The 22,492-nt window shown below is 40.4% G+C and overlaps 1 protein-coding gene across 3 annotated transcripts in view; it reads left to right on the top strand.

Moving 5' to 3' along the window:
• Positions 1 to 22,492, top strand: part of cacna1bb (calcium channel, voltage-dependent, N type, alpha 1B subunit, b) — a 167,903-nt gene that overhangs the window by 11,407 nt on the left and 134,004 nt on the right. The gene's annotated exons all lie outside the window — the stretch shown is intronic.

Raw genomic sequence — 22,492 nt, 5'->3', positions numbered from 1 at the left:
AAAGCCTTGCCATCTGAGTGTCGGCATGGCAACTGGAAGGTGCAATAAACACACGTTTCATGTTTGATCAAAGTTTCAGAAATAAGTACATGTTGACAGTGCCAGTTATTAGCTAAGTGGACCGCAGAGTACTGTGACAGATGCTTTTATAGTTGAAAATTGTGTGTGTATATATATATACATATATTTTTTTTTTTTGAGCAGCTCGGACAATAGTGGGTCCCTGGCAGGGAAGCTGTCAGATAGTGGGGCTTTAGAGACATGTAATGGCCTGTGTTTCTTATTATCAGTAAAGAGTCATGAATGACAGAGCAACAGTCAGGTCGATAGCTCTGAGTAATTACTGCTGGGATTTCAACTCAGGCAGCGCTGAATCTTTGTGTGGAAGGCGGTATGGTATTCCTTCTCAATGAACCAATGGCAGAGGGAGGATAATTGTTTATAACATGCTTCATATTTTTTCTTCATACCCTTTCCTCCACTTTATGGTTATCTCTTGTACCATTCTACCTGTTACTTCTATTAACCAATCTATCCAACCTAGAGTATTCTCCTAAAACACAAACAACTGTGCATTTATTGTCGTTGTATTGTCGATTCTCAGACAAGAAATCTTGGTCTGCTTGTCAGGTCACCCCTGTTGACAACAACTCAACCCCCTCAAGTTTATTATAGGTGTACCTAAGTAATAATACAACAGCCCTGAAATCCGACTTTCATGAAGGTTACACTGTTCAGTTTTTTATAACTGTTTTTGGGAGGATGTAGTTTGTGATGGTGTTGAACTATATTTCATTATACAGAGAGTTGTCTTTATTATTTAGCCTACCTGCATTGAAATAAGTAGGGTGCACAAAATAATAGAAACATCTGTATATGTTGGTTATATGTTAGTGGTGGCAGAGGAAGCAGTCCTTGCCCCTTCCAGTCTGTTCACACCTCTGAATGCAGGATAAAAGTACAAAGAGGGGCTTCCACCCCCTCATATTAAATCTTGCTCCGTCATTAGTGATGAATTTTGGTCAGCTCACTACAAACTTCCAGTGGTGGATGATGCACAATGTTTTTAGTTAAAGCAATATAACAATGTGAAAGCAGTCCTCTCAGAAAATTTCCCACTAAAAATAATCTGCCATGTTAGAAATGCGCCCGTTTCAGCCCAATTCAGTTGATGCTGATAAACGCTTCCTTTTGCTTAGTTAAATTCAAGAGCAGAGACATATTTACCGCCTTGATGCCGTACGAGGTCCAGATTGGATTTGTGCTGTAAATAATGACTATTTCAAAAAGTCAATAAACAAATGAATCAAGGTGGATATTGAATGAGGAACAGAACAAAGAGGCGGTGACCGCAAGGTGATGAGAAAAACAGAGCAGTCAAGGCGAAAAGAGCAAAGAAGGTAACCAGTGCGATATTACCAATTTTCCTTTGGACGCCTTCGTTAATAAATATTAGCATCAGAAAATTGGTGTTTTAAAATGAAGACATTTCTCCATATCTTTCACTTGTCAGGACATCTTTTTCTTTTTCTTTCACTCGGCACATGCTGTCAGTGAGACATTCGTGTTTGGAACTGTGATTGGATTGAATGTTCCCCCTGAAATGCCTACACAGACGAAGGACTGATGTGCGCTGGGAGATGAAAGCGGGCGTTCCTTAAATGTAAGACTGAGATCACACAGAGGCAGAGGCTGCTTGGAGCGAAACACTTGAATCCCAGTATCTTCATGCAGAAAGACACACCAGCTGCTTCCAGTTTCATGTGATACACCTTGTGCACTGCAAGAAGCTCTAAGTGTGTTTTTGTCTAAGCCAATGAATTTCCAAACAGCAGTGGTGCTGAGCATTTAGCTTTATAGGATATAAGAAAGAGGCATGTTATTTAATCTTCTGAAAGCATAAATAAAACCGAGTTATTTAAAATGTGCTAGTATCAGAAAAAAGCAGAGAATGAATTTAAAGGACCACATCAATATTTGCTTGTTGACGTGGAGTCGTGTAGAATCAGTTTTTTTATTTCAGGGTTTTTCTTCTCTTCAAAAAACTAAAGCTTTAGGAATATGGCTTTTCAGTTTTGGCTATCCATTGCTGACACAGCTGGATATAAATGAACTATTATGTTGTGTATGTGTGTGTCTCTGTTTGGTTGCCAGGCAACCACAGTAGGTAATGTGCCTCAGCGTGATCGTGTGTGTGTGTGTGTGTGTGTGTGTGTGTGTGTGTGTGTGTGTGTGTGTGTGTGTGTGAGAGAGAGAGAGAGAGACGTTCCGTTTGCTTTGTGCTCGATATGCTCCTACGGGATCGGGGGTCTAAAGGTGTCCGGACCGAGCCCACATCGATGTGGAATCAATCAGATCACCTCTGGGTACGGTTTGTCTCACTGGCTCAGAGTATGAGCAAAACCTGTTCCTGGGAGATTTGGTCCTGATGTCAAAAGATAAAAGACGCAAAACGAGTACATTCAACCGCGTCCTTAGATGTTCAGCCTCCCTAAGTGAAGTGAAGAGGATTAGACAGACTTTGCTGCTCACCTGGGTGTTAAAATCTGTTTCTGCTTTGTCCTGTGTAGCCCACAGAGGGAATGACTAGCCTGCAGGAAACAATGAGTGATCATAATTAGAGCTTAGTATAGCACCAATGATGAAATGATAACGTGAAAATATGTTGAGTGGCAAGAGAATAAAAAATAAGTAAGTGAGAAACCCACAGATAAACAAAACACTACTACAGTTGCATGCTGTCAGTCAATGCAAGAATGATGGATGAAAAATTAAAAAAAAAAAAAAAGCTTTGCAATCAGTCAAACGTAAGGGCCAGTTTTTTATTGATCCTACTGGTTAGAAAATCTAATTTATAATCCATGCTGAGAGGATGCAATTGTGGCTGAGAGGAGGGAAATCATCCTGCTTTGTTTGAAATGAAAACATATTCCGTGCTGCTTTATCAATCATCTTATATTACACAGGTCAATAACATATCTTAGGCTTTTTTCCTCTTTGCTAAAAAATCAGTATTGGTCTCTGCCTGCTGTACAATTCCAGTGCTCAGTCCTTAGGCTAATTATGTCGATACAGCCATCCAGTCCTAATGAAATTGTCTAAATGATAGTGTAGCTGGAGGCCGTGGCAGACCTTTAATCTGTCCTGATCAGGCATTAGGAGCCCCCTAATAAGAGAATAAATCTGCCTGGGTTGCCAAAGGCCTAATCAATAGCACACTGAGCTGGCGTAGCACCAGGAACACTGAGCCCTGATGAGGTGCCCGACACAGCCAATCACACGCTGAGCATGACGGTGCCCATGAGGAGAAAGGGCGAGGAGCTTGCTCTGCTTAGAATAAGCATTTATATCATATGTACGAAGCACTGTGCTCACAAGAAACTGGGGAATCATGACTCAGTGGCTGGAAAGAAATATAAAAAAGAATCCAAGATGAAAAGGGATTAAATGACACTCGCACTGGTGCTAATTTTGGAGGTGAAACTTCGCAGGTGTCCATTTGTTCTACCGTCTGTAATCGCCGGGTTCTTCCTCCTTTTAGAGCAGAAACTGGGAGAAGCAGATCATTTTAAAGTCAAACAGGGAGAAGAAAAGTGGTTTCTTATTTTGAAGTTTTGAATTGTAGCCATTTTTCTGAAAGCCAACAAAGTGGTGTACATACTTCTGATTGACTGCAGGGCGTGTGCTGTTTTCAGATAACTGCACCAGATACCACCAGATAATGATCTCTGAGGCCGACCCTAAATTAAAGAGGTAGTCCATCAATTTTACATGTGTGTGTGTGTGAGTTTACTAGTCATGAGGGGCCACTACTGATGCTGTGAAAACAGTTTTCCAAGTTTTCCGAGGCTCTGGAGGAGCTTTTTGATGAAAAAATACCCAGGTGACCTCACCTGTCTCTCAGCTCAGGCTTGGAAAGTATAATACTCAAGAGAGCTTGTGTTACACTGTGGGGATGTGAGGCTGGAAAAATGTGGGGTTTTAACCAGGGAGGCAGGAGGTAATACTGCATTCATGTCTTATCAGAGTGTCTGTAATATTGTAATATATTATAAGAGTTTTGGAAATGTCACTACGTCATGTCGACAATCAAGTCGTAATTATGATTTTTTTTTTTTTTTAAAGATGATATATCCGAAACGGAGCTTAATAATACGGACGTACATGGATGAGACACAGATGAGACACGAATGCCTCAAGTCCGTTCAATGTAATTTGACCTTCATTTAATGGATATATTGTAATTTTGTCATTGCAAAATATTATAATCATTTAAAATGCAACAAATTCTATAACCATACAACCATCTTCAGTCGTCAGATCACGTCAACACGTGTCGTTAACATGGGAATCTTTCCCATTTCTACCATCCACCCCATTTGATGTGAACTCAGCATAATGAAAGACACTCTCATGTTGCATTATGGGAAATGTAAGATCCAGTTTGATCTTGACTCCCAACTTTATAGATGTGCACAATGTGATGTGAAATGGTTTGAGTACTCCCGTAAAAAAAAACAAAAACATTGTACTTTACAGCTGTCAACAGGCCTCTCACACGTGTTACCTATTTGCTTTATTTGTTAGATTATTTAACAAAGGCAGTGCAGAGAAAGTGCAGACACACACGTACATAAGAAACAGAAATGCAGCAGATGTTCTATAAGGTGCGAGGCTGAAATTAATTAGCATATATCTATTGTAGGTATGATGTGTGCAGGATGTGTGTGAGTGTATGTATTCATGTGAACACCGGATCCATTCAACACTCCTTCAGTTCACATCTCTGTTGCTGTTCGAGCCATTGTTTCATTGTTTCACTGTTTCACCATATGGAGCAGAGATATTTATGTACTTGAATATAACCCCTATAGAGAGAACATTAGAGATTGTCACTCATTCAGGTAGGATAAATAGAAATAGACGAAGGCAACTGGATGACTGGAGCCTGCATTTAACACTGAGCTCAGTATGAAATAGATGTGTTTAAATTTAGGAATGAATATGTTGCTTGCAGCTTCATAGCTACATTACGTATACATATATACATTTGTTAATGTGTGTCAGTAACGCCTGAACGGTTCAGTGGTTCTACAGTTAACCTCTTCTGCCTCTCGGCCTTTGATTGCTAGTCACACTGCTGTTATTGACCAAAGCCTCCCATGGCCTTTTACTGCCCGTGCAAACACTATGGCAACAGCAATCTAAGGCTCCTGGCTGAAGTCACTGAGAGCAATAATCCCACTGCCAGCACCAGGGAAACAAAGCCAGGGCAGTTGTTTTCATTTATTTATCTGTATGTTTGATTCACGAGTCCCGGCCGTAAGTGGTCAGGGCAGGAGTCGGTGCTTGTGTCTACTTCAAAGTTGTGATTTCCTTTCATGTGCCTTTCAGGCGACGGGGCAACACAATAGGAAGCTTCAAAGTATAGTTGCAGAGACCACAGAGGTTGGGTCACTTTAGCATGAATAAATGCGTCCTTTGAACGTCTGACAAAATGATGCTCTGATCATGTTGGTCTGACACTCGTGTTACATGTGCGCTTGATATGAGCGGGGTTTGTGTCTGAGTGTATGTGTGTGTGTGTGTGTCTGCTGTACATTACTGCACCTGAGGCCTGAGCTTAGTGTCAGGGGTAAATAGCATTTTATCATATTTGATTTAAGTATTTAATCCTCTTATTAAAGCTGAAATTCTCCCTTATCAAATCTGTTTCTGTGTAGTCTTAGTCTCGCTATAGGGATGTGGCCCTAGGGATGGTAATGTCAGTCTGTCAGTTGCTCCACCTCTTTGGTCCAGATTGAAACGTTTGATGAACTACAGGATGGATTCCCATGAAATTGCCATTTTGTATAGATTCTCCCCAGAGGATGAATCCTAATGACTTTGTTGATCGTCTGACTTTTCCATGAGGTGGACATTTGTAGTTAATGAAATTTGGTGAATCTGAATTTTAATTTGTCCAATACTTTGGTTATGGACCAAATACCTGCAAAACTAATGAAATTCCCATTAGCCTTATTTGCTAATTAGCAAATATTAGCATTCTAACACACTAAACCAAGGTACTGAACATAGTAAACAAGATAGCAACTTAATATCAGCATGATAGCATAATCTCTGTGAACATGTTAGCCACTAGCATGGCTGTAGACTGTAGTGTTACTTTTACTTTTATTTTATATTTTATGGTGAATAAATCTTTTAAAGCAAAGAACTGATGATTTTTAATGCTTTATATTGTATTTAGCAGTCTTTTTTTTTGGGGGGGGGATCAAAGTATAGCCACACTTTATAATTTAAAGCACTTGAGGAACGTTCAGTCAGTGTTGTAAACATCTGGATCTGAGTGAGCACACAGTTCTGTGTCACCAGTTACAGGCAGTACCTGTACAGTGCAAGATAAAGGAGAATTGTTTATATCTTTGTATCTCTGCTATTTAGCAAAATCACTGCCTTAATATTTTGCACAGCGGCCTTTTGCTAATCAAAAAATACAGCGATGATAACACAAGAAAGCAGTTAGACGAGGCTCTTCCAATACAAATTGGGTCATATTTTGGCAGTTTTGGCTATTATGTCTAATGGTATTGATAATGTTGTATCTTTTCTCAATATCATAATTTTTGGCTGGGGTTTTGACCAGTTGAGGAAAACTCTGGAGCATGAGGGTTTTCCTTTGTCTTCACTCAGGTGCATCCTGAGCGTTGGGTTTGTAACCAATGACAAACAATGCTGATTCACTGATGTGCCCGAACTTGTCCAGCTGGTGCTTATTAAATTTTAAGTGTTTCATGATCCTCTCAGTAAGATATATGCAGCTTTACGGTCACTTGTAATCCAGGGGGTTGTTTTCTCAGAGGCGTTTCATTTTGGACACAGAGCTTCATTCTCATGTTATTGATTCTTTCCTCAATATCTCCTGTATTGACAGATGTAGTCAGTGACCTGACAGCTGTGAGGTTGTGTTGGTTTGTATACGTGTGTGTGTGTGTGTGTGTGTGTGTGTGTGTGTGTTTGGGGGGGGGTGTTCTCGGAACAGGCTGTTCTGCGTAATGTCTTCTAGCCAGTTAGCAATCTCTTCAGTGAGTAAACACTGTGTGCTCTGTGGGGCTGGCTGAGTGCTGCTGATGCTGATGCCATGTTGTCCACATCGTAGCAGACTGATACCAGCTCCGCTCTGTCCGTCGGCAACAACACAAGAGCTCTGAGCAGCGGGTGAGAGCCCAGGCAGCTCCTTCTCTTCCTGCTCACGCTCACGCAGGGATGTGGTCAGGAATACAAAACTGAGGCAGAGCTGTAACCAACAAGTCTTTTCATTATTGATAAACCTGTTATCATTTATTGGATCATTCCATTAATCACATAGTGTATAAAACGTTTGGAATTGTCTGTCACATTATCCCAGCGATAAAGGTGAAAATAGCTTATTTTGTCCAAAGCCCCAGACATTGATGTTACAGAGAAAAGCAGCAAATCCAGGAACCAGAGAATTCATTCTTGAATTTCTATAAATGCCTTGATTAATGACTTAATCAATTATCAAAATTGTTAATTAATTTCTATCAACCAATCATCTGTCTTTAACTACAGAGTAAAAGTAAGCTCTCTCTGCTTCAGACTCAAAATCAGATTATATGAATAGGAGGATAAGAATACAGATCATAAGTGGATATAAAGATTTTACCTATCTGTGAGTAAACTGACTACAGCCTGTACAGCTGTGTCCGTCCTGTACAGTTTTTGTGGCCATTTTTCTGGCTATGGCAGAAAATATCATGACACCCAGTTCTTAATCCAGCCTACAGAGGTCTGATCGGCTCTATGAGCACAATATCAGACTTATTTTATGAGTGTATTTGTGGTTTAATCAATACCAGTCATGGCTATCAAACTGATTATGTCATTAATCACCTGTTCTGCTCCAGAAGTCAAAGAATAAAAAGATTATTGTAATTTTTTATAACTATTTTGGGGGAATTTTATGTCTTTATTATATAGCTGCTTGCAAAGAGGACATGATATGAGGGGGGAGAAATATGGCCAATGATATGCAACTGCTGGTCTCCAGACAGACCTTTCAGTTCATGGTCCACTGCGCCGCCAGGGATCCCTGCGTATTGTCAATTCTGACTTATATTTTGATGTGGATGTGACACTTATTACATCCATTGCATTAGCATGTTTGGACATTACAGCTGACTAATGACAGCTTGCGCCAACTAACAGGCAAGTCCTGGTGCATGAATATTTATGGGAACTGAAATACAGTAAGCCAAGGTGACTCAGTATAACACTGTGGATCTAACAAATCCAGCCTGCGTCTGTCCCTTTGCCACCGTGCCTAAAGTATTCATGTCGGACTAAAATGGCTGCTAGCTAGATGGCTTCACTTGAAGTGGCTCAACCAATTATCATGATGACATATATCTGGCAGGTTCTTGGCAAGTCAGTCACATTTTGCATCATCTGCTCCAGTTGTGAGACACAGCCCCTGGTAGGGAGGCATAGCTCATGATAAAGAAGCTTCTGAAGAATAACATGACTTCATTTGGCTCAGTGGGAAGTTGGCGAGCACACAGAGACACACTACAGTGCACATTAATCAAAGATTTGTCCGACTAATTGATGTGCACACACGTGTAAGATAAATACACACAAGCACTCATACGTGTCTAGACATACACACACAAAAAAAACCCCACACGAAAAAAAAAACATGAGTAATTGCTCTCTTGCTCTATCTCTAACACACACACACACAGTTGCACACATACACAGTTGCACACACACACACACACACACACACACACACACACACACACACACACACACACACACAGTTGCACACCCAACTTTGTGTCTCTGTTGGCTTGGCTGCCAGGGTTCCAGTCAAGCGTGGCTGAAAGTGATGCTTGTCATTTCCTGTAGGCAGAGGAAGTGCACTACACCACAGCTGATGTGGCAGACTGGCAGGTTTCCCTCTTCACACATGACTCAGTCCAGAGCTAATTAAAAAACAACATGTGGTCTGTAAACATCAGTAGTTTTACAGGTAACACCACTACATTTTGTTGGAAAGAGACTAGAGAAAATGACAGTCATGCAGTGTGGTTATAATTTATCCCACAGTGACACAGTGAATATCAAATGAGAAAAGATTTATACATATTTTGGGCTACAGCTATTTGTTCTTTCATTATTATATACATATATATATAACTGATTCTAAAATATAATCTAAAAGGTGGTGCTCTCTGGAATTCTTCAAAAATCCAGTCACTTTGGTCTTGAATTTAGAAAAATCACCTCTCATAAACAGCTAAAAGATGTGTGTGAGGAAGCGTCCCAAGCCGAGCCCCCCCCCCCCCCCCCCGAAAGGGTCAGCTTTCAACCTGGACGCTGGGTTGGCCAGGCTCACACAGCTCACGGTAAATAACAGAGACCTTTGAATCTTGGAGCCTGCAGTCAGCGGCACTGAAGAGAATGTCAGCGTTTATCAGGGTGAATGTGTTGACTCTCAAAGAAGAGAGAATGACATGTCAGCCTGCAGGAAGTTTACATGACTGGCACCTGTGACACACAAACGTACTTTGGTGTCTTAAAAACGTCACAAGTGCCAACAGCAGTGGAGGAGCTGCCCTGTTTTGTAACCAGGAATTCTCATGTTCACAGGGAGTTTTATTTACAGGGAACCTACGAGCGTGAATAAAATGATTTAGCTTTAAATGTCAGCATTGTTAAGTGAGTATTTACTGCACTTTTCCATCCTGACTAATGATCCTGCTTCACGTGTTCTTTCCCACTGGGATTATGTAAAAATGTTAATAGGATTTGGTTCAGTCTTTCCCTCTTCTCCCAGTCTTGCAACTGCAATCGATTTGGCAGACAGCAGTATTTATCATATAAATCTTGTTTTATCCAGTATGTTTTCATACTACGTCTACAGTTTTTTATTTTCTTACTGGCCACATCGAAGAGATAGTTTGTTTTTCTCATTCTGAATCTGACAGAAAGGATTTAAGGCACCACAGAGGGAGGACTTATTCCAACAGAGCTCTTATAGGAGCGCAAGATAGGATGATATAGACCATAATATAAATCGATCTCTTTAATATTTCTGGTTGTATTAGGCCATGGTAGGCAACGTTTCCATTGACGGAGCAGGACTCCATTATGGCAATATTGATTTTTTTTTTTTTTTTTTTTTTTTTTTAAATGATAGCTGCGTCAGTGAGATGAAGTCTTCTGATATGTCAGGTATTCAGTCACTGGAACAAAAACAGACATTTCCATCTGGTTATTTTGTCATAAACAGTTTCTCAACTGATTTTAGAAAATGGATAATGGTATAATATTACACATAGAAACAGCATATGAGAATCATATCCAAAAGTGTGGTTCCTCCACTATTCCCACAAGCTTATTAGATCTCAGTAGAAAGTAATACAGGGATTATCTTATCATCACAGATGTGTTCTCCTGTTTGACATAACTGCTTTTGATTTATGAGTAACGTAACACTAACAGCGTTATATAGTTTACACTCACATCAAATCTGATTACAAGTGTGAACATTAAAATACTATTTTTTACCTAACCACCATCATTTACGAGTCAGTAAAAGGCTTATGATGCTACCTGACTAGCGTCTTCTTCATCTGTTGTCTTTCTCTTTTTAGAGAAGTATCTGAACAAGCTCATCTGAAAATGCAGTCAGCAGTTAATACATAATGACGTGTAGATATTAGCTTAATGCTATCAATTAGTTTACCCAAGTTAGCGTCACTGAGTTGGCTAATAAGTCTACCTTTTCTCCGGCGGGCCGCCACTGCTAAATGAATGTAGAGGAAACACTGTAGTTAGAGGAAGTTAAACATATCGTAGTCAACACAAAAATCACAAAATACAAAAATGAATGTGCATTAGAAACAGTTAACAGTCTTCATTTAAACGGTGTCAATGGAGCACATTTCATTCAATTTGCTAAAATATTCCAGCTATTGGGACCATAAAAACCAAATGGTCGTGTAGAGTTTCATAATTCTAATTTTTGAATCATTTCTTAAACCAACCAGAAGCCAATACGAAGATCTGACACCTGGTGTTATATGATCACATCTGGATAAGATGGGTCTAGTATTTTGAATCAAATGTCGACCAAATGTTTAGGGAGACCTTTGAGGGGAGCATTGCAGGAGATGATGCATGTACATGTCACCGATATTATATTCCATTTTACTTGCTGTCATTCTTGATTTGCGGAGTTATGATATTACTATGATTGACTCCTTCACTAGAAATACCTTGCCCTTTATTGTTGGCAGTCAGAGGGCTTTTTCTCCCTTGACTTTGCGTTGTCGCAGTGTTGTTGGTGTCTTGTACAGCATTGACCTCCAGGACCTCTCGCAACCAAATGCACGAAAGCTGAAACAGCCTGAATATTGAATTATCTAACTGCGTCTTGCATTAGTCAGCCAGTCAGCGTCCCTCTCCTCAGTCCCCCCGAGTTGACCTGCAAGGGCAGCAGCTGCACCACCGAATGGGCCCCACTTGGTCATATTGCCGGTGTAATGGATGGATTGGCTCCCCTTTTTTTTTTTTCTGAGCCGTATCACCAGCCCCTAAAAGGGCTGGAAAGTGGCGTTTTGTGGTGTCCCCTCCTGTTCCCAAACATCTTGCGTAATGGAGCAAATTCTGGCACAGAGAGCATCTCCTCCTCACTGCCTGCTGTCTCCGGCTTCAGGCCGAGGCAGAGGGCGTGGGGAGTTTTGTTTGCACCGTGCGGTGAGAGAAACAGTATTCCTCCTCCGGTTTTTCTTCCCTTCTGTCTCATTAGATCTACCAGGAGGATGCTGCTGCTGCTGAAGCACTCACCGCCGCCTCCTCCTCCTCTCCACCTCGTCTTCTCTCCGTCTCGCCTCAGTGGAGAGGTGCTCTGTTTGTTCACCCTCCCCGGCCCTCGTGTAAGCTCTCTCACTGTGGAATAACTGATGGAGTCACACACAGAGAGGTGTAGGGCACAACAGAGAGGAGTGAAAATGAGGGAGATGAGAGAGGCTAAGATCAAAGTGCTGAAGTATTAGCTACCACAATAAACAGTATACATAACCTTGTGTACGTTATTACATTTGAGCCTCGGTGTGCATTGTTTCTGCATTTTCATTTTCCATTTCCTGCTTATTTGGGTAACCCTCTCACAGTAAAGTGGACTCGTTACTCAACACATGACTGTCTAAATGCCAGATGTACTGTATAGTAGGCCTATATATTGTCCAGGCAGTAACAGAATGTACTCTTCCATCTACTGTCTATATACAGTTGATACCACACGACTGTGTTTTTGCTGTCACAAATGCGTTGCCGTTATCTTTAAGCATTGTGCGCCTGTTTACTTTAGTTTTTGTTTGTTTTCTGTTTCAGCACATTGTAATACCTGTTTTTAAAATTTGCCCTGGTTTAATTCCCTGAATTATTCTACTTGGAGTTTAAATAACAGTCCCCTTAACTGTCTACACTGGACTATAGGTGTACTGTACCCCATATGCTCACACACTGCATCCAGGAATAGTTTAACATTTTGGGAAATTGGCTTATTTGCTTACCCTCCAAAAGTGAGATGAGATGTCGTGCCTATGCATTAAGGACTCCCTCCAATGAAAACCAAGTTTTTGACCTTGTTAACTTGTCCATATGATATTTTTTTATATAATATATCATTAGTGAAATAAGCAGTCAATGCCAGGACTCCATATTTCCACCTTGAACTGCAGTGAACCAACGACAGTCTCATAAAAACAGATTCACACAGCCAGGGTTTCATCTCATGGTCAACTTGCAGGGATGGGGGTCGTGGCAAAATAAACCAATAAACTTGAATCCTTGTCAGTACAGAGAGGAGAGTTTGCATTAGCACAACCACTAACACTGTCAACCACTGCCAGTTATAAGCTAACACACAACATAAACAAATAAAAGATGCTAACTATGCTAACCGTTCTGATACGTCTGCTAGTTGCCAATTTTGGTGCATAACAGATTGAGGCTCAAACGTGGCTGAGTCCGTCCAATGTTTCCACCGCTAATCGTACTGCTACGCACTGCTCTTCCACCGGTCAACTAAGTGCAAGCAGCGGTGGTGGGCGGGGCAAAAGGCCTGATCCAGAATTTTTTTAATGAGGAAGTAAGCGTAGATGAGCTTGTGCTGTAATTGGAGTCCGGCTGTGGTTTGCCTTTAAAGCTGGAAGCAGCTATCCCAGCTTTGTCCAAGATTCACAGAATACATTTTCTAACACCTCTAAATCTGGTTTGTAATTTGATTAATCATTTTATCTAGCTTTAGTAAAAGCAAAAATGTGTTGGGGGAACTTTCTTGTGATTAACAGCGGCTTATCAGTGTTGGCTTCCAGAGCGCAGGTTGTAGCAAAGGTCTCTGAGCAGGCACAAGAATACAAAAACTCACTGTGATGACAAGTCTACACTAACTAACTAGCTAGAGGTGTGTATCACCAGAGCAGAGCAGGGAAAACCAGAAAAGGCTGTTTGTGTGTCTGTAAAGTTCGAGGTTTAGTGTGTGTCCTCTCCTCCGTCTCTGTGTGTCGGCTTGTTATGCTCTTGAGCTATTGATCCTGGCGGTGGAGTGTATTGATATGACGACCAGCTTGTGCTTCCTCGGAAGAATCCTTGTTATTCATGCCTCAGGGACTGCATGACTGACTCAGGGGATGTTTGGTGTTAGTGTTGTTTAATTTTTGCTTTGGCTTCTTCAGCTGTTTGAGCAACATCGAAATTGTGTTGTACCAGGTGTATTTGTTAACCCAGGATGAGACACTGTAAGTCGCCCAGTTTACTCATTCAAATTCATTTTTTCCTTTTTTTTCCCTTTTTTTTTTCTTTGTTTGTTTTGTTTGTGCAAATAATTAAAATCTAACCCCTGAAATGTGTTCCCGGTAATGAGCTGAGATGTTATTTCAGATGGCACCGGTGTAAATTATTGTCTCAAGTATGTCTTCCTTAGACTCATTAATTCAGTGGGCGTTTTCAGCTTTGCACAGCCATTACTGCAGTTTGAGTGCTAATGTTTTCCTGCTGTTAATTCGATGCTCTGTAACACCACAATTATCCCATCTCTTATCTAAGCAAATTGAGCAAACAAGATAAGAAAAGCTTGTATCTTTTTTGGCAAAACACAACCTTTTGATGTTGCAGCCGAACCCATTTGACAACATGCTTGGTTATCTGACAATTCACCAATTTACAGTAAGTCAATATTGACTCTAGAGAAATGTGGAGACTGGGTTAGGTCAGGTGGCAGCAGAGAATTAGTGATATCTCTGGAGTAATCTGCTGGCTGAGTATCTCTTTCTCTTTATTGGTCCATATGATCAGGCAGGCCTTCAGGCTAAACGTCTACTCAGCAGTGTGGGCGACTGAACAAGCCTGTTAACACTCTGAGAGCGGTGATGTTAAGGATCGATCAGGTCCCAGACCTCGTTTGTCCTTCACAGTTCAAGGCCTGGCACAGCTGGAGCCGCTGAAACGCTTTGTCCTTCACCAACGCTGGCTGTGTGGATGAAATGTAAATCTGACAATCTGAATCACTTTAAATTCTTAAGCACAAAGACAGTTTTGAGATTCTAAGAGCTTTACCAAAAATAGGGCCAAAAATGATAAGTTTGCTCTGAGGGTGGTGTAAAGGAAAGGTTTATAGGGTTTATTTCTTTGAAATTGCTCAGCAAGCCAAAGGGAAAACTGCTCATTTGAAATCTTGAGTACGAAGTTGATATTTTGCTGTTGCAGGAGGAAAGCTCACAATGGAAAGGTCTCCTAGCCTGATGCTTGACTAGAAGAAAGGTCAGTGGGTCACTAAAGGTCTGACCTTTCAGTTTATCCCAGGCTTCAGTCTTGAAAAGTAGAATATCCCACACACAGCTTTTGCTTAGCATCACGATTTATTGATCATCCTGCACGGGGCCGTGTAACTAGTCAGCATGCCGGAGGCTCGTTTGTTATGGGAACCAGTTAACCACACAAGTTGATCCATCAACTAAGAACTGCCAGTCTATCACAGGGCTGACATATATAGACAACATTTTTATCAAAAGAGAAATATTAAGAAGAACATCCAATTAATTTAAAATGTCTTTTAGGCTCTATGTAAGATGGATGTATAGAGGCTTTGCATTATAACTTGAGTTCAAGGGAACAACAATTGCAACCTGTGGAGCTGCTTATGAAATGAAATAGTCTGAAATAGTTTTGACTAAAAAGTATTATATCAGGTTTGAGAGAAAGGTTTCTTTCTACACAGGCAGGGAAGTCTCAATGTCCTTTCAGTCCTGACAATACCTTTGGGAGAATTTGAAGATCATGTTTACAATAACAAGCCTTATTATTTCTCTCTTGTGAAGTGTTTGTATAAATATACTTATGATTTGTTTTTTTTGTATTGACTGACAAACTGGAAACTATTAGTATCTTAACTCTAGATTGCCCACTGTCACATTTACAGTAGAGATAAGTAGAGTATCTGTGTCTTTTTTGGATGTGTTACTGCAGACTACAGTCTTTCACAAAAAGACAGACTCAGCCTGAAAAGAAGCTTGACTTGCAGTCTACTGTTAGAATAAAAAGAATTTGTAGGTCCGAGGAAGGCTTTGAGAGACAGGCTTATGACCTGTTGTTTGTTATGGAGAAAAAGACTTTGTATGCCTGTTTGTCTAAGGCTTGTGAAAAAGATAGAGGTAGTATTTTAGCACCTAATCGTGCTGTGCCTTCTCACCTGTTTCTCATTTGGTTAAAATTGTTGTCAGAGCACATTGGAATATTCTGTCTAGTGAGAGTTTTTAAACCCTCCCATATTCACTACTAAGCGACTGAGTAATTTGAGGAACGGACTCGTAAAAGACGGCTCTTTATGTTAAACCTACGATCTCTTTGCTCTCTTCCCCTGGATGATTTCCCTTGTTCAGACTGTGTGAATTGCACTGCCATGATTAAAGGGGACCGCTTCTCACATCCCCACACAGGCAAAAAAATGAGATTGAGGGGCAGAATCATATATACCACCACACAATTGGAATTACGAGCATAAGTAGCATCAGAAAACTGATGAGGAGACTCCTGTAGACGGACACTTTAGGTCTACTGGCCATGGGGTTTGTAGATTATAGTTCATGGGTATTGAAGCGTTTAGGCCACTGCTGAGGGGAGGAGATAGGAAGAGGGAATTTCTCCAGAGAGGACTGTTAGTACCATAAGGGCTTAAATGTCCATCCTGAGTCTTGCTGTTTTTCTTAATATTTGTCTTTTGGTGATGTTGTTTTGATGATTTGAACCAGCTATTTCACACTGGCAGGTTCCTGGCTGCTATTTAGGGCTATTATAGGGTCATACCCACACGTGTCTCAGAAACACTGAAGAGAGCCTGGAGCTGCTGAGCATTAGCCTTTCTACATTTCTGAAATGACTGAATGCAGCAGCTTTTACAAGAAATGTTGCACAAATGTGCAACTGTTTTTGTGTGTTCTCTGTTAATGCATTGCATCAGTTTTAAGTAGGCCTTAAAATATGCCTTAAATTCCAGTCAGTGCAAGAATATGTCTTGGAATCTGGATCTTTGGAGACTGGATGTGCTTTGTAAACTTCCGCTCCCTTTATTAAGTCTTTCAATCAACCCACGTAGTGTAGCAAGCTTATATAGCTAACAAATATGTCACTTTAGAGTATGGAAGGTAGGACTAGAAAAAATTGATCATTTTTGGTAACTTTAAAAGTGATCTATTGGAGAAGCTTGTTCAGAGCATTTCCCAGCTTGCCCTGTCTGAGAGGACAAGTTCAAGTGGAACAACATCTGTAGTTAGGAGGACGTTTGTGGAGACGCTTGACTTTGACTTGACTTTGACTTGACTTTGACTTGACTTTGACTTGACTTTGACTTGACTTTGGCAGACAGTGTTCAGTTTGTTTGACCCTCAAGTTTGAAAATTGGTGAATTTGTGATTCTGAAATTGAGAATTCCTGGGGGTGAATTTATATTTGAGAGTTGGGCATCTAACATGGCAGCAAACCCTTTTTAATGAGCCAAATGCAATTCAGATCCTTTCCTTAGTCCCCCAATGTGCAAATCTTAAAATAAATCTAAATTCTTGAACTGATGTTAGCACTAGCTGAAAGGTCAGATGGTCACCAAAGTAATCAGATATGATCCTCATCCTCTGGGGGCTAAGAGTACCTCTGGCTGCAGATGTCAAGACATCAAAATGGTGGATGAGTCAACCAACCAATCAACATTTCAGTCCTTATAGGCCCTGCTGCAGGTGAGAAAAAGAAGAAAGGAAAAGCCAACGCAGTGGCACGTAAAGTAACCTAAGATGATAACTGCTATTATCTCTATCCCAACACCTCCCATCTCAATCCTGACCATCCCTGACCTGTGCTGCCTCCGTTTCTAAAGATAGAACATTGAATAAAAGACAGTATCTGAGAGTCTTTGTTTTTGTGCGATGAGACTGAAATTCTCAAGAGAAGAAGGTGAGGTGTGTGTTGTGTGACTCCAAGGCCATCTCTGGAGAGCCACGCTGATACTGGAGTGTAAATGGGAAAGAAAGTGGCCCAAGCTCCCCTCACAAAGAGAGGCTGGATGTTTGTCCTTCAAGATGCGCAGTCAAGGTCTTTTACTCCCACCGCCAAAGAACCAGCACCACAACTGTCTGCATCATTATTACTGCAGTCTACCATAGGCTGCGACTTATGCAGACTTATTTGAAATATAACTAAGTCACTTCAAAACACAAACACAACATTACCTAAAGGTTGAAAACATACTGTTGATACTTTTGTTTGTCTGGAGGAAGATATTCTGTGGGGTCTTTCCCTTGCTTCCTCCAGGGATGACAACTGGAAACACAAATGACAAACAAACACCTGGAGTACAACAATAAGACAAAGGTGGTGTGAAATGGAAAACTAAGCACCACTAAGGGTTGTAAACACAATTCCTCAGTTTCTGTGGGAATTGGGGGCTTTGACCGTACCCTTCATATACTGTTAGGATCACGGAGCCTGGAGGGTTATCCAGCTTTTAGTCACCTTTTTTGGACCTGATTTGAAACAGACCTGTGGAAATCCTGCCCAAACATGACATGTATAAATTAATTTTTAAGAGAAGAGACCTGATCCAAAAGGGACCCAAGGACAATACACCAGACTCAACATGCATCTAAATACAATCAGATGGCTGAACATCACCATCAGTAATGTACCTTTATGCAGCAATCTTCAGGGCTGAAGTAGAGTAAGAACGTTTTCAGACATCATAAATTAAAGAAGGCCTTCCTCAGTGTGAACATCATCACTTCCTCCTGTCTGGTTGTAAGTGGGCTGGAAAACAAAAGCTGCTTTCTCTCAGTGAACTAAGATGTTGTGAAAAAAAAACCCCATTAAAAATCTATCATTTGGGTAGGTGAGATATTGAGCATGGCACCTAGATGGCGTGTGATGATTGAGATGCATTTGCCTTATCACCATGCCAACAGGTGTGGATATTATGTTCATTTAGCTCTTGCGCAATGTTTTTCTTGAAGCAGTCCTTTCTGAAAGGCAAGGGAGCTCACACAGCGTTCCTCTGACCACAATGTGTGTGCCTTTTAATCAATATCTTTTTCTACTGCCTCCCATTTCCACTTGCTTTCCACCCTTCAACACAATATCTGCCTGTATTGATGTAAATGTAGATATTTAGGGTTCGAGATTGTACGGGGGCCTTTTACTCACCACAACCACCGATTTACCGCAGTGTCACCGCACTACATTAAAAAAAGGCTGTAAAGAAACAGATGGGAGAGGGAGAAGGCAGTAATGAGCGAGACTGAGAGAGGAAGGGATGGAGGTAGAGAGACATCCAGACAGAGAGAGAGAGAGAGAAAGTGTGAGAGAGGAGGTGAAGGGATGATTCAAATAGAGTCTTGCATGATTTCAGTTATGGCAGTGATCAGCAGTAGATAGAAGGAGAATGGTCAATAATGATCTGGAGATGAGTCTGATTCGGTTGCCAGACATAGACCAGAACATCATGTGAAAAAGATGTCAGATTCAGAACTGACTCAGAGCTACAGTCCGACCGATGGATTTCCACATCCATGAAATAAACCTGTACTGTGATACAGGTAGATAGAGGTGTCTATATGTAGATGTTTATGTACAGGACACCAGCCTCTCTTGTAGGCACTGACTGTTTTACATATGAACCAGTGGTGTGGTGGTAACTGAATAAATTTTACCTGGCATGTTTCATTCATGTTTTACCATCAGTGGCTCATTCATCAGCTGTTTGGCAACCAGCTGATTAGTAGCATACAGTCACATTCATGCAGGTGTACAGTGAAGCTATTCTAACCTGATATTCACAATACACATACACACTTTGTATTAATCATTGCTTATAAGACATTTGCCGCCACTGCTCCAACACCCCAGCATCTTCCTTAAGTGCCAAGGTTTTGTCATTGTTGATTGGACCTAAGATTTAATGTTTCTGTGTTTGTTTGTTCCCCGGTTTACTTTTCTTATGCTGCTGTTATTCATGTTATCCTCGACCAAGATTTAATATTAATGTATTTGTTATGGGATTGGATGATGGAGGGGCGCTTGGGTGGGGGTCCTCCCAGCAGAATCCTTGTTGCTGCCCACATTCTTTGAGAGCTTCTTCAAATAGCAGAGTCTTTGCTGGTGAATTCCTTGCCTCCTAACTGTGTCTCAAAGGAGCGCCATCTTGACCAGCTGCAACATTAAAATGTTGATACATATGATAATATATTCATATCTAATAATAATAATAATAATAATAATAATAATAATAATATGATAAATTAATATTCACTCAAAAAGGTTCCATCCCGCATGATGAGTACTTCTACTTTTGATGCTTAAATACTAATTCTTTACGTACTAGAACGTAAAAGGCAGTTTTTCAGACTGCTGTCTCTTCTGGATGCTGCACGCCAAAACACTTGTGTATGTCCATCTTTTGAGAAAAAAAAAGAAAAAAAAAAGCATATTTTTTTTCCCATCTTTGAATACCAGTCCATATTCTAACCTAATGTTCCTACATTTTTAAGGCTAAACCGTTATAAAATGCTGGTGACCTCCATAAATCAGAGTTACATTATTAAACCGACAGCTAATATACAATAAAAGACGAAATAAAAATATTTAATACCTTCAGAAAATAGAAATATTTTAGTCAAGGTGTCAAGGTTGTAAATGACACCAAGGGGTGTGTTGGTTAATTAAGTTTGACAGGCATCAAATTCACTTTTGATGTATTTTGAGCTTCATTGTCAGTTTATTACACTTCCTTTCTAATTGACATTAAGTCTTACAAAATGATGACCTATTATTGACAGTACATTTTTGCAGGTGGTGTCTTTATAAATAGCAGAGAACTTAAACTCTTCTTAACTCTTCTTTTTATCTTAATGTATATGTACGCAAAGACAGAAGCATGATTTTTATATGGATGTCTATATTCATCATGCTGAAGGCTACAGTCTATACAGTAAGTGTCCTCTCTTATATAAACATCTACTGTAACGTGATGTCAATGTAGCTTCTGAGAAATGTTTCTGTTGAGGACGTTATTGCACAGACTTGATTACATTCTCAGGCATAAATCACAACAAATGTTGTCAGAATGGCTCCTGTGGGGAATCAGTCTTTATTGCTCTGTAACATTAAAGTTATTGTCTTCCATCGTACTCTGGCTGGATTGTATACAGTGCACCCCGTCTCTTTTCATCAGTTTCTGTCTGTGTTCCTTTCGCTCTTGATGACCAGCAGAAACGGCTCTGCTCTGCTCATGCAACTATATTCAATCTCAGATCGACTCTTAAAAAATAAAGTTAGCGAGAGAAGCAGCCTGCAACATTTCTGTTCCTTGGTTCAGCTAATCTTCTTTGAATCGAGGGATGAAATGTCCAAGTTTGCTCAGAAGAAGCAACAATTTGTGACTTTACCAAGTCTCATTTATTGTTACAAATAAATAAAGGAGAAGAAAATATCACTATTGTTTTTTTTGTTTGTTTTTTTTAAAAAAAGAGAGATTTTCTGGTTTTAAACAACTGCCCCATTGGACTGTTTACTGAAACTGGAAATATCAATGAGTTATTATATGCAGACTTGACCTTTTAAGCTGGGTTTTACCTGAATATGCAGATGGTTTGGGAACAAGATACAGATTAAATTTTACGCAACAACAGATTGGGGAGTTTATCAGCAGATGCCAGTTGTGTCACTTTGGTCCAGACTGAAATCTGTCATCTTCATAATCAAAAATGAATAGAATTAGCCTCAGGTGAAATTTTCATTTAGTGCTAATAAGTAATTAGTGGCATGCTAACATGCTAAACTAATATTTTGACCATGGTAAACATACCTGCTAATAAACAACATGTTAATATTGTTCTTGTGAACATGTTAGCATGCTGACTTTAGCATCTAGCTCAAAGCAGTGTAGTGCCTTCAGTCTCAAAGAGCTGCCTGCATGGCTGTAGACCCTAAGTCATTTTCAATTATTGCTTCTTCATGGCTACTTGCTTTACAGTCTGGGGTTATAGTGAAACCTCTTTGGTGTTACTTTGGGAGTCAGTGTATTAAGAGTCCACATAACACAATAAAGCATTGACGTCAGGGCAAGTCATGAAACCTCTTTCCCTCCTGCTTTATATTTCTCTTTTGTATTTCTGCTTGTTTCCTTTAGCTGGTCTCTTTTATCTTTTCGTCTGTTTCTTTCTGTCTCTGTTTCTCTCTCTGTCTCTGGCGATCACCCCGGGGTCATGCGCTGCCAACAAGTCCTCCCATCCAAGCAAATGACATTTAAATGTTAACTCCGCCTCAGATGTCCCCAAACCCCCACAATGCACTGTGTCACTTCCCACCATCTCCACCGCGGCCTGTGGCATGGTCTCTGTGTCTTAACCTGCTTGTTTACAGACATGTTTCTGCAGCCTGTTGCAACCGTTGGTGAGAGTAGCTGCCGAGTCTGTACAGTCTGCTTTGTCAAGAAATTGTTTCTTCACATAAAATAGCTGCTTCTAGTCTTAATGTTAACATCGTCCTGACTCCATCTCTACACTATAATTTATCTTGAAAGCAGTAGAATGAAAGTAAATAAGCACATTTCCCAAAGTGTTACTTTATTCCTTTAAAAGCATAAAACCTACTCTGGATGCTTGAATTTCAGATATCTGGGTACATTTTTTAATGTCACCTCAGGACACAAGCTGCTGTGATTTAAGATACTGGGAATTCATTTACATTGCATGAAATTATATGAATTATAAATCCCTCTATATATACTATACATTGCCACATCTCCACCTGTCCTTGGTTTCTCTCTGTTTTCCTGACTCTCTGTCTCTCCAGTCTTTCCTCCCTTTCAGTAGAGGATTATCTTTTTCTGCTCCGTCACCGTCAACACGCATGGTTTCTAGGA

The sequence above is a fragment of the Seriola lalandi genome, unplaced genomic scaffold (assembly GCF_002814215.2).
Source record: "Seriola lalandi dorsalis isolate HSWRI2012SDOR001 ecotype SW California unplaced genomic scaffold, Sedor1 jcf7180002052129, whole genome shotgun sequence".
Lineage (NCBI taxonomy): Eukaryota > Metazoa > Chordata > Actinopteri > Carangiformes > Carangidae > Seriola > Seriola lalandi.
The sequence above is the reverse complement of the archived record's forward strand: the minus strand, read 5'-3'. Positions and strand labels throughout refer to the sequence as shown.